Raw genomic sequence first — 12341 nt, 5'->3', positions numbered from 1 at the left:
TGGCCTTCCTATGCTCTAGGACAATTAGACTCTGACCTGTTACAGATACTTTAGAGCTCAGAGGCATCTGCAGTGGCTGAAGACACATATAATCAGTAGAATATGTGGAGGAAAAGAAATCTCAATTCCTGAATGATATTGAGGATATTGCCAAAGGAAAGGGGAACAGGAGTGCTAGAGTCAGCGTGGTAGAAAGTGAGTGAGAAGAACCAAGGAACCTGTCCTGAATTCCTGGCTGCATGGCTTCCTTCCCATAGCATCATGCTTATCTTTCAGAAAGCTGACCGATTAGAATCACAGAAAATGAAAGCTTTCTTATTTGTCTCAAACTAAAATTGAAAAAAGGGATTAATCTTAAATTTGAAAGATGAACCAATGAATGAAAATTTCATTTGAAAACAGTGGGACTTTTCTGAGGAACCAAAGCAAGTGTTTCTCTAAGAAACTGCCTTATTATGGGGCGCCTGGGTGGCGCAGTCGGTTGGGCGTCCGACTTCAGCCAGGTCACGATCTCGCGGTCCGTGGGTTCGAGCCCCGCGTCAGGCTCTGGGCTGATGGCTCGGAGCCTGGAGCCTGTTTCCGATTCTGTGTCTCCCTCTCTCTCTGCCCCTCCCCCGTTCATGCTCTGTCTCTCTCTGTCCCAAAAATAAATAAACGTTGAAAAAAAAAATTTAAAAAAAAAAAAAGAAAAAAAAAAGAAACTGCCTTATTATATATAATATTACAAAAATTAGACAAAGTTCACATGAAAAACCTCCACAATTCATACTCTTTTATAAAAAAATTTTAAACTTTTATTTATTTGTGAGGAATAAGTTTAAGAATTCTCTGAGCTTTCCTCAATGGGTTAACAAGGCTTAAGGCGGAAAGCTGCCACAGGGCGAAAATGCCCAGGATAGAACAAAGCATAGAGCAGAAAGCCTCTTCCACAGGATTAAAGCGTCTGAGAACAGGTAGAGGCAGAAAGTCTCTGTCTGCTGCAGGGTGAAAGAGCCCAGAGCTAATTATCGAGAAAAATGCCTTGTTAACCCTGAGGTAACATGCTCTATCTGTTTTAGCCCCTAGAAAAGTTAAGATAAAGGCGCCTGGTGCCTGCAGTAAATGGCAGTCTGCTTGATGCGCTAAAATTTTGATTTGTCTTGACCCTAACCCCTAACATCGCATATCTTCAAAAACCCCTTTTCTCTCACACACGAGTTTAGGGTTACTGTTTTATTGTTTCTTTCTGCATGTCCATCATGTATGTAAGCCTTCTGATCCTAATGCATACGGAGAAAGGACACTTACTCAGGGCTCTTGTCTCCTCCCAGACATTAGCCTCTCTCATATTCAATTCTGCATCCCCTCTCTTACTGGACAAGAGAGCACTCCAGACTCAAAGCTTACAACATTTATTTTTGAGAGAGTGCAAGTCGGGGAGGGGCAGAGAGAGGGGCACGAGGATCCAAAGTGGGCTCTGCAATGGCAGCAGCAAGCCTGATGTGTGGCTTGGACTCACGAACTATGAGATCATGACTTGAGCTGAAGTTGGACACTCAACCTACTAAGGTACTCAGGAACCTCACAAAATTAATATTATTAAGTAGTTCTGAGAAAACATTTCTTCCATGGAAACAGGACAATCTGATATCAGAACGTTTTGCTTTCAGATGAATGAAAATTCATAAGGAAGCATAATCAGGTAAGAATAGCTCCGGGATTTTGAAAAATATTAAGTATGATGAAGATGAAAAAAGATAGGAGAAGATAAGTATAGGAAATTCAGCATACCTATAATAGAAAAGAGGGCAAAACAGGAGAGAAACAATCAAGGAATGATCAAGTTAACTTAATTAGCTGAAGAAAAGCAGATACCTTAAGATTAAAAACACACACACACAACTAGGCAACATCGATAAAGACACTGACAGTTAACCATATCTGTATAATTTTTTCTTTTCTTTTGATGATATAGTAACTTAAAGATATCCGAAACAGTCTCATCAAAATAGTTCCTCTTTTTAAAGATTAGTTTTGAGGTAGAAACACAAGATGTGCTCATTATAGGCCCACCTCAGAGATATTGCAGGTTTGGTTCCAGAGCACTCCAATGAAGCAAATCAAATGTAGTTTTTTGTTTGTTTCCTGGTGCATATAAAAGTTACGTTGACAGTATACTGTAGTCCATTAAGTGCACAATAGTGTAGATGTATATAAAAAAAGACCTTAATTTAAAAAAACACTTTATCACTAAAAAATGCTAATCATCATCTGAGTTTTCAGTGAGTTGTAATCACTGATCACAGATCACCGTAACAAATATGACAATAATGAAAAAGTTTGAAACATTGCAAGGATTAGCATATGTGACACAGACACACAAAATAAGCAAATGTTGAAAAAAATGGTGCTGATAGACTTGCTTGACACAGAGTTGCCACAAACCTTCAATTTGTAAAAAATGCAATATCTGTGAAGTGCAGTAAAGTTATAGCACAATAAAATGAGGTATAGCATGCCTGAATACCTTCTTAACTTATTTTATATAATCACTATTATATTTTTTACACCATGTCCTGTAACTCATCTTGATATCCTAACTTTCACTATTGACAAAATTGAATGTAAAGCATTGATAGGGGAAAAAGAGAATCAGACATAGGGTAAAATGAGAGGCAGTAACTTGTAGTCAACACACAATAAAAGCTTAATCTAGAGAGAAGAAAAGAAAGAAGAACCAAGAAAAGAGAGAGCTCAAAGGAAAAAAAAAAGAAGAAAACATATTATTCTGGTAGATAGAAATAAAAAGTTTAGTTAAGTGACAGTGTTGATAATGTTTCCTGAAATAGTTCAGTGGTGACGTATGGTCCAAGAAGGATGATTTAAAAACAATTGAACTGGACTGACACACACAAAAATGCTAAGGATGTTGTGGAATCTCTCATATAAACTGCCCAGGATTAGGCCTTGTTATCTAGTGTTTAAGAAACACATGCCTAATAAACGTTAGTTGGTTTCTAGGAAGAATTTTCTGCAGCTACTAATATTAACATTTCATAGATATATAAAATGTCAGAGTTGGAAGTTATAATCTTATTTAATTCACATTTTTCCAACAAACATGAATTGGGTACCTAGTGTGTGTTAAGCAGCATACTCATGGTTGATTATTCAAGGTAGTGTTTATTCTTTCCACAACTGCAAGAAAGTCACTAATCAATAGAATATATTATAATAAAGGTGTATAAAAGGTGTAGAAAGCTAACTCTAACTCTGTTTGAGACACTCAGGGAGGGCTTCATGTGGGGGATGACATTTGAGTTGCTCTTGGCATTTGGAAAACTACTTTTCATCAGTTGATCAAGATTATTTTGAAAGATACTGAAAGAAACTAAGCAAGGGTATGAAAATATAAAAGATCGAGATATATGGAGGGAAGGTCATAGCATTGTTAATTTGTAAATTAATCCAAACTGCATTTGATGCATGAATATCCTCTACAAAACTCCCAACAAATGGTCCTCTGATATCTAAAAAGAATTTAGGCATATCTAGCAACTGTAAATTTTAAGCACCAAAATGTGTAGATTTGAGAAGAAATATTCTTATGACACACAAAACAAAATAATTGTAATGAGTAATAATTTTTTAACCATGTCTTACAGTAAAGAATAATAACAACAACAAATAAGGAAAACATCAAAGAATTTGAGTAAAGCAAGAAATATCTATGATCATCTATTCCAATCACCAACCTGAGGCTTGACTTGCTGTCCTTCCTGAAAACCTTCTTTGATACTGTCCATCAAGTGCACCTACTCTCTGTGATTGTCCTATCTGGTTTCACTTGTACCAAAAAACATAATTGCACACTCCGTTCAAAGACTAGCACTGTTGGTCTTCTGTGTTTTTATGTAGTTTAAAGACACAGACATTTTCCGATTCCCAGAAGTTACTGAAGGTAACTTCAGGTGTAACATTTTCCAAAGGTGAATCTTCTACTTTCACCCATATAATTTGCTGCAACAGCACTTTATTGGCCAATAACAACACCTGATTGATTTTTATGAAAATCAAATCTTTTACAACACAGGTGTTCACAAAGTAAATGCACAGTTATTTTTCTATTATTTTAAAGTGATTCAAATGGAATTTTGAAAAAAATATTTGCTGTTGAAGTTTATGTGTGAAAAGAATCTATTGCATATACATATTATACAACAACAAAATAAGCTAATTAATACATTTATTAAGTTTCATAATAAGGAAATATATGAAAAAAAGGATTTCTTAAAGGCTTAGGTGCCTAACTCCAAGTTATGACTACCAGATTTAGAACATATTAAATTTTATTAAGTACCTGCAAAACAACTCTACTAACTTTACTTTATTATATTTTTTGTTTTATTATTTATTTTTTTTTTTTTAATTTTTTTTTTTTAATTTTTTTTTATTTTTGGGACAGAGAGAGACAGAGCATGAATGGGGGAGGGGCAGAGAGAGAGGGAGACACAGAATCGGAAACAGGCTCCAGGCTCCGAGCCATCAGCCCAGAGCCTGACGCGGGGCTCGAACTCACGGACCGCGAGACCGTGACCCGGCTGAAGTCGGACGCTTAACCGACTGCGCCACCCAGGCGCCCCTGTTTTATTATTTTTTTTAAGTAGGCTCCATGCCCAACACTGAGCACAAGGTGGGGCTTGAACTCACAATCCTGAGATGGCTATCAGAGGTGAGATCAAGAGTCAGATGTTCAACTGACTGAATCACTCAGGTGCCCCTGAATGTAATAACTTTAAGATATGTTTTACAAAGTTTTGAGGATATATTCAAATACTTCTAATACACAGAATATGAAAAAATGGTCATGGTCTTGTGGTTTGTAAGCAAATGGGTACATGATACTTTTGACACTAAAGGGTTTCAGTAGGGATGTTGACAGAATTACCAGATGGTTGAGGCAGGGGAAAAAAAAATCACCAGATGGTTGTCATCCTATATACAAGGAGGAAATTTTGAGGAATTATACTTTATTTAATATAACATTAAATAAAAATTATTATGCAACAACATAAACACATAATTATTTTGAATATATAAATAATAAGCTCACAGAAGTAACTTTTATATTAAATTAAACAGAAAGAATCCATTTTGGTATCTATCACTATAAAAGTGCATCTTTTTTAAATGATTGAGAGTTGAGTTTGAAAAAAAAATATTACATTGGGGTACCTGGGTGGCTCAGTCGGTTAAGCATCTGACTTTGGCTCAGGTCATGATCTCGAGGTTTGTGAGTTTGAGCCCCACATCAGGCTCTGTGCTCACAGCTCAGAGCCTGGACCCTGCTTCAGATTCTGTTGTCTCCCTCTCTCTCTGACCTTCCCCAACTTGTGCTATGTCTTGCTCTCTTCTAAAAGTAAATAAACATTAAAAAAATTATATATAAGGTTACTCATGGGAAAAAATCTATGAATGAATAAGTGAATGGGAAAAATGAATAAATAAATTAGTGAATGGATGTGTTAAAACACAACTATCAGAATCTATTTGAGGGGCACTTCTAAAATAGCAATGTAAGGAGCTCTGCAGGCTCCCTCTCTGGAAAACAACTATAAATAGTGAAAATTACTTTAAGAAAACAGCCATTTGAAGTCCCTGGAAGTGGTCCAAAGGGCATATCGCAAATGGAGAAATGTTTATTTGAGGAAATCTACTAAATCTCCATAAGAACAGTGAGAGTCTGTGGCATTTGAGTCACAACTTATTCCCTTCCTCGTTCCCTTCTAGCTAAGCAAGATTGATGTTCTATTCTGAGTGGATGTAGCCAAGAAAATTGTCTCCCCCACCCTGATGCACCCCCAGTTCCCAGTCAAGGGCCATAGTATCTACCTGAGAAGTTGCACACTGCAGGGGAAATATGTTTGACTGAAATAGTACAGCCAACTCACTAAACAAATAAAGACGCAAACAAGCAAACAAACAAAAAAGTCCCAGGAGTGGGGACAGGGATCACACACAGATTTGCTACAATGTTTTATCTGAAATGACCAGTAATCAACTATAAATTCATGAGACATGCAAAAAATACAGTAAATGTGTGACTCACCAAAGGGGGGTGGGGAACAGGCAACAACCCTTCTTTGAGAAGGCCCAGAGGTTGGGAATATCAGACAAAGACATTAAAGGAGCTATGATCAGTATGTTCAAAGAACTAAAGGAACCATGCTCAAAGAATAAAGGGAGTTATAATAATGTCTCATCCAATACAGAATATACGTTAAGATATACAAATTATTAAAAACTAAGATGATTCTTGAGGTGCCTGGGTGGCTGAGTTGGTTGTGTCCAAGTCTTGATTTCAGTTCAGGCTATGATCACATGGTTTGTGAGACTGAGCCCCACATGCACTCTCTCTCTGCCCCTCCCTCTCCCTCTCTCTCTCTCTCTCTCTGAAGATAAAGTAATAAATTTAAAATTTTTTTTAAATTTAAAAAATTTAAAAGATGACTCTGGAATTGAAAAGTACAATAACTAAGATAAAAAAATTCATGACAGGGGCTCAACATTAGATTTAAGCTGGCAGAAAAAAGGATCAAAAATTCAAAGCAATAAGGGCTGAAAAACTTCCCAAATTTGATGGAAAACATTAAACTACATCTAAAAACTCAATGAACACAACTAGGAAGAACACAAAAAGGTCCATAACCTGACACATAAACATGATAATAAATGTCAAAAGCTGGGAAAAATAAATTCTTGAAAATAGCAAGAGAAAATAGACTGGTCATATACAAAAGACTCTTAATAAAATTAACAACTGACTTCAAATAAAAACAATGGAGGTTTGAGGCAGTGCGATGACATATTTGAAGTGCTGAAAGAAGTAAAAGAAGCTGTCAACCAAGAACCTTACATCTAGCAAAACTAACTTTAAAGAAATAAAAGTGAAGTAAAGGCATTCCTAAATAAACAAAAGCTGATAGAATTCATTGCTAGAAGACTCATTTTAAAGAAATACTAAAGGAAATTCTTAAGGCTGGAAGTGACACTAGAAAATAATATGAACTCATGCGAAAAAACAAAAAAACTCTGGCAAAGTTAATTATATAGGTTATTATAAAAGTATTATCTCATTTTTCTTCTTTACCTTAAAGATTTTTAAAAAAGCATAAAGCAACATTAATATACTAGTATTGTTAAACCTGTAACATATGGAAGTCAAATATACTTGGCACAAAGGAAGTGGGTGAAAGCAATGTTGCACTGGAGTAAGGAAAGGACACCAGATGGTAACTTGAATCCACAGGAAGAAATGAAGAAAATAAAAAATAATAAATAAGAATATTATATAACAAATCCTATAAATATACACTTACTCTTATTTCTTCTCTCAGTTTTATTAATTTTTTTTTTAACGTTTATTTATTTTTGAGACAGAGAGAGACAGAGCATGAACGGGGGAGGGTCAGAGAAAGGGAGACACAGAATCTGAAACAGGCTCCAGGCTCTGAGCTGTCAGCACAGAGCCTGATGCGGGGCTCGAACTCACGGACCGTGAGATCATGACCTGAGCCGAAGTCGGCCGTTTAACCGACTGAGCCACCCAGGTGCCCCCTCTCAGCTTTATTAAAATACATAAAATCATATAAAGTATTACTTTTTAAAATGTTAAAAATTACATTTTTAACATATACAGAGATAAAATTTATTAAAATAATGGCAAAAAAAGGGGCAAGAGGGAATAGATCTATATATAATTAATATTTATATCTTTTATTGTAATTAAGGTAATGTGAAAGTAGATTCCTGTAAGTTAAGATGCATATTGGAAACCCTAGAGACACAAAGAAAATAACTCAGAAAATGTAATGAAAAAAATCACTGAAATATTAAAACATGACTAGAAAATACTAATTTAATGCATAAGAAGGCAGTGAAGAAAGAATGGAGGAACAAAAAATGAGATATATAAAAAAGGAAAACAAAAGACAAATACAACCATATTAATAATATTAAACATGAATGAATTATAAATCCAATCACAACAGCAGAGATTGTCAAGTTGTCTTTAAAATAAACAAACAAACAAGACCTAAGTATATGCTGTTAATATGAGACACACGTTAGATACAAAGACAAAAGTAGATATAATTAAAAGGATGTAAAAAGGATATACCATGTAAAAAGCTACCATAAGAGAGCTAGAGCGACTTTAGTAATATAGACAAAATACACTTTGTTTATTTGTAATATACTCCCCAATAGCGGCCACAATAATAGGGAATCTATCTGCTAATGAAATCTGGCAGACATCAGGGATATATTGAAAGTTGAGTGGCAGAGAATAGAAAATCTGGTTGTTACTTAGTCTTTACGTGTATCTGTTTACATGCTACTAAAAGCTCATGTCCCTCAAGAAAATATCTCATACACAGAGAAAGAAGAACAGCCCTTTCATGCTGGGCTTCAGTTTGTGTGTTAATTTTGGACCTATGGCCGAGTGGTAAATCTGCTGAGGATGCTAGTTCTTTCTGCATATTTAAAAAATAGTCTTAATTATTATGTTGCATAATAATTAAAAAAAATACAATAAAAAAAAATCTCTTACTTGTATGTACCCTAGGGATAGCTAGTCTAGAAAGACAGATATTAGATTCTAAGTTATGTTAAATTCAACAGAGCTCCTGTTCTTATTCATATAGATTAATAAATACATTATTCTAACACAAAGGACAAAAAGAATCCCTAGAGAATGAAAAAACTGAACTTCTAATACTTTGAATATACTAGCCCTTTACGAAAAAAAAAAAAAACTTTCTTGAGAAATTGCTAACTTAGAAGCATTTTTATGTAAGAATCTAAATCCACACAATCAAAATGAATCTTTGGAGATATCAAACCAGTCTAATAATTTTTACTTAAAAATAGTTTCATGAAAAGCATGATGAGATACTATATCACTTGACATGCAACAAGAATGGCTAAAAAAATACAGACAATAACAAGTATTGATGAGTGTGAAAAAATTGGAACTTAAAAACTGCTGTGTAGCTCTTAGGGAAAACTGTCAATTCCACAAAATGTTAATCATAGAGCTATTAAATGACTCAGTAACTCAACTCCTAGATATATAAACAAGAGATCTGACAACTTATGTTCACAAAAACTAGGGAGTTCATCCATGGTTTAGTCTTTAGCTTTGTGAAAGCTGTTTCTATCACAGCCCTTTTCGTTATACTATAGGAGGCTATTTTATCTATACTCCAGTGGAACTCTCTTTGTCTTACTATGCATCTGTATTTAATGTTGATTTGTGAAATGGTAATTTCATGAAACAGGTTTTATAAGTGCATTAAATAATGATTTTTGGGTGGAGCAAAACCAAGATTACAAACTTCTTAATGATTACTGAATATTAAGAAATATTCCCAGAATAGTAATGCTAAGTACAAGAGATTAAGATTCCATGCCCTTGAAAAACAGTGAAGTAAATTCCTAAAACAAATTTGAAATAAAAAAATTTACAACGTTCTGAATTATCTAACACAATGGTTTTTAAAACTTGATGTGTTACTCCCCTGTAGGATAAGCACAACAAAATAAGAAATACCTTGAGACACCTAATCAACTAAATTGCTTAATGAAAGTTCTCCCCTTGGTGCACCTTAACATTTCCTTATTAATATGTTTGTCTATATTTTAAAGGTTTTTAATTTAGGCTTATATTATCTTTCTGAGAAGAAACTCTAAGAGAACATTCTTGCAGAAAAAGCCATCATCAAAGTATCTAAAAAATAAATTAAAAAAATATAAAAGAAAAAAAAAAAAGAAAGCGAGAACAGGAGAACAGGAAAGTGAGTCTAGGTAAACTCTAACAGCCCCTTTTTCCAAAGAGCGAAGGTTGAAAGTTATGATCAGATGTTTCACCATACCATGGACTAAATATGGAAAACTCTTAGAAGATTTCTTATAATAAAAATAAACACTGAATACGATCATGCAAATCTGTTTTTAATGCAGTTGATTTTACTGACTTGCTTCTTTTTATCTAACCCTAGTAAGAGAAGAAAACCAAAATCATCATTTTGGTATTTAAGAGCAGTCTGTGAGGGCAAAGTTCTTTGTATCATTAAGAATCAATTATCCCACAGACAACACTTTATGATAAAACCAGTTCCAGACACGGCTGAGACTGCCCCATTCTACCGAACTCCTACCTTTTATGAACTTTTTCTACAAAAACATATTTCCTCCATTAACATATCTTTTAGTGTGATTTCTAAAAACAACCATTAACGAAAAGCTGTGAGGAGCCTGTTTAAAAAATCACGATTCTGTAAACATAGTACCTCAATTATTATCTTGATATAAAAAAGTATTTTTTCACACATGATGCTTACAAGGTAGGTATGTGCAGCTTTCACATTTGGAAAGAATGAGTAAATAGGGTTCTGTTTTTCAGGGTATTGCTGACATTTACTATAAAACACTCTTAATTTATAAAACCTGACTCATTTTGTGAAAATAAAGATTAACTAGAAGTGTAGCAAGTTCATTTTTTAGTTGCTATATTTGTAAACCAATCCCATTCACCCACTAAAAAAGAAATACTGATGAAAATTTATGGTAAATCTCAAAGGAATTAAACTTGAAGGATTCAAGGAAGCTGATTTACCAACAGCAAAGTGTTAATGTTATCAAAGGAATTACCTAAATTCAATGCTCTGGTACCAAATAGATAGTAAAAAACAAAGTCAAAAGCAATTTAAACAGACTGAGGAGAATTTTGTACTATCCCTATTCACTTAGGTATCGAAGAGGGCTTTCAGTGAAATAAATAACCATAATCTTACCTATGAGACTATACACACTTATATAAAATACTCTCCTATTATAAGCTATTACATGTGTCAATTGCAAAGTGATTCTTTATGACAGCCATTTTCCTTATAAGCAAGTACACAGTCTTTCAAGTTATCATTAGAGGTGATTTAAGCTAAGTGTGAAGTTTTAAAATAAAATAGCACCAGCCTGCAAAAAAATAGTCATTAATATGTTTGCCAGACTTAATAAGAGGAATATTTATATGTTAGCTGTCCTTAGGTCTTTATATCATACGTATTAATATTTTAGTAGTATTTATTCACCAATATAACAGACTAAGTAGAATTCATTGTTATTACATTGATCAAGATGTAGATTGCTTTTAGGAAAGTTTTATTTACCCTTATCCCTCTTCCCTTGCCACTCATACCAACATATACACACATGCACACCTGTAAATTATAATTTCTCTACCAAAAATGAAAGAGCTCAGAGGAACAGGGAAAGAACCAACAATCAAGCACTTTAATATTCAGTTATTCTCTTTAATACAGCTGAAACAAAATCTGGTTTTGGTTTCCCTGAACTAGAAAGGCAATTTTTTGAATAACCTCAATAGGCTAAAAAGGTTTTTAAAAGAAATTATGACAAAGTACTTAAAAATAAATGGTAGATATATGCATTCTAATTAAAATAAAGAAAATAACTGAAAATGATTGTATTTTATAGGTCTTTCCACTCCATTTTTAGCCTGAAAACCACAAAGTCCACCTGAAGTCTCATTACAGAGTCAGGAAATCACAATAAGCACAAATAACCTACCATTACGGGAAGTGTTGCCAAAGGGACAACGGGTCCGGCCAACCCTATAGGTGTGGCTGAAGTCTTACCACTAGGTCTATTAACAGCATTATTATTTACTTAATTTTTATTCTTTAAAGGAATTTAAAATTATCTACATTTCAAATGCAGACTCCCTCAAAGTAATATTCATGAAACCAAAGTTGTGATATTCTAGTTATATATATTTTTTCTAACATAGTACATTAATGTATTAAAATAAAAGCCCCTAAGATGATCTCACATGCCATCATTAGTACAGGAAAACACAGTTAGTGCAAACAAACTACCCTATATAACTTTCAACCTGATTTCTTTCTCATAATAAAAGAAAAAGTGATGAACATATATTAGCATCAAGATTAAAAACACAGATTAATGTTCACTTAATGCCTTGCTTACTACTTATGCACTGCAGTACATCATTTAAACTTTAAAAAGTTGAACAAAGGCAGCTGAGTTGATATATTGAACCCAAAACACGTACTGCCTCAGTCTTATGCTGAGAAATTACTGAGCTTTGGGGAAATTGTAATTTATACCACATGAAACTATATAATTTGTATACAAAAGACAGGTTGACTAATGGTTCCACTTGGATCCTATTTTCTTAAACCCGGCCTCTGTGGTTTCTATATCTGATAAGAACGAAAAGTGACCTTTCACCACTCTCGGGAGTGATTTCTATGCATCAG

At 34.1% G+C, this 12341-nt stretch overlaps 1 protein-coding gene across 1 annotated transcript in view; it reads right to left on the bottom strand.

Annotated features, from left to right (window-relative positions):
• RIMS1 (regulating synaptic membrane exocytosis 1) overlaps positions 1–12341 on the bottom strand; it is a 491685-nt gene that overhangs the window by 273046 nt on the left and 206298 nt on the right. The window lies entirely within an intron of this gene.

Source organism: Panthera leo, chromosome B2, assembly GCF_018350215.1.
Source record: "Panthera leo isolate Ple1 chromosome B2, P.leo_Ple1_pat1.1, whole genome shotgun sequence".
NCBI classification, from domain to species: domain Eukaryota; kingdom Metazoa; phylum Chordata; class Mammalia; order Carnivora; family Felidae; genus Panthera; species Panthera leo.
Note: the sequence above shows the minus strand (reverse complement) of the source record. Positions and strands in the feature narration are given on the sequence as shown.